Genomic DNA, 1,209 nt, shown 5'->3' on the forward strand with positions numbered 1-1,209 from the left:
TTTCGAAAATATCTTCCCCCTTTGTCAAAATCTCTTTTTAATTAACTAATTATTTTAATTTTTAAATCTTAATTTTCGAAAATTACTAACATTTTTCAAAAACTATTTTCAAAAATCACTAACTCTTTTTCAAAAATTATTTTCGAAAATTCCTTCTCTCTCATCCCCTTCTATTTATTTATTCATTTACTAACATCTCATCTCACATCTCTGCCCTCCTCACAGTTGTGTTTCTTTCTTTACATCACATTCTTTGTCTCCCTCTTTTCTTCCACTCCAAAGGGACCTCTATACTGTGGTATAAAGGATCCATATTATTATTATTTTTTTTTTCTGTGCCCTCTTCTTTGTCATATGAGCAGGAGCAAGGACAAGAATATTCTTGTTGAAGCAGATCCAGAACCTGAAAGGACTCTGAAGAGAAAACTAAGAGAAGCTAAATTACAACAATCCAGAGATAACCTTTCAGAAATTTTCGAACAGAAAGAGGAGATGGCAGCCGAAAATAATAATAATGCAAGGAGGATGCTTGGTGACTTTACTGCACCTAATTCCAATTTACATGAAAGAAGCATCTCTATTCCTGCCATTGGAACAAACAACTTTGAGCTGAAACCTCAATTAGTTTCTCTGATGCAGCAGAACTGCAAGTTTCATGGACTTCCATCTGAAGATCCTTTTCAGTTCTTAACTGAATTCTTGCAGATATGTGATACTGTTAAGACTAATGGAGTAGATCCTGAAGTCTACAGGCTCATGCTTTTCCCTTTTGCTGTAAGAGACAGAGCTAGAATCTGGTTGGACTCTCAACCCAGAGACAGCCTGAACTCTTGGGATAAGCTGGTCACGGCTTTCTTAGCCAAGTTCTTTCCTCCTCAAAAGCTGAGCAAGCTTAGAGTGGATGTTCAAACCTTCAGACAGAAAGAAGGTGAATCCCTCTATGAAGCTTGGGAGAGATACAAAGGACTGACCAAAAAGTGTCCTTCTGACATGCTTTCAGAATGGACCATCCTGGATATATTCTATGATGGTTTGTCTGAGTTATCTAAGATGTCATTGGATACCTCTGCAGGTGGATCCATTCACCTAAAGAAAACGCCTGCAGAAGCTCAAGAACTCATTGACATGGTTGCAAATAACCAGTTCATGTACACTTCTGAAAGGAATTTTGTGAATAATGGGACGCCTATGAAGAAGGGAGTTCTTGAG

General features: G+C 37.6%; 1 non-coding gene across 1 annotated transcript; it reads right to left on the reverse strand.

The window, feature by feature from the left end:
• Positions 1–888: 888 nt before the first annotated feature.
• On the reverse strand, positions 889–996 carry LOC148550964 (small nucleolar RNA R71). Its single transcript, XR_015892690.1, has one exon. It is a non-coding gene; the product is annotated as a small nucleolar RNA R71 (small nucleolar RNA).
• Positions 997–1,209: the final 213 nt, after the last annotated feature.

This window comes from Arachis ipaensis, chromosome B7 (assembly GCF_059453495.1).
Source record: "Arachis ipaensis isolate K30076 ecotype BB chromosome B7, ASM5945349v1, whole genome shotgun sequence".
NCBI lineage: Eukaryota > Viridiplantae > Streptophyta > Magnoliopsida > Fabales > Fabaceae > Arachis > Arachis ipaensis.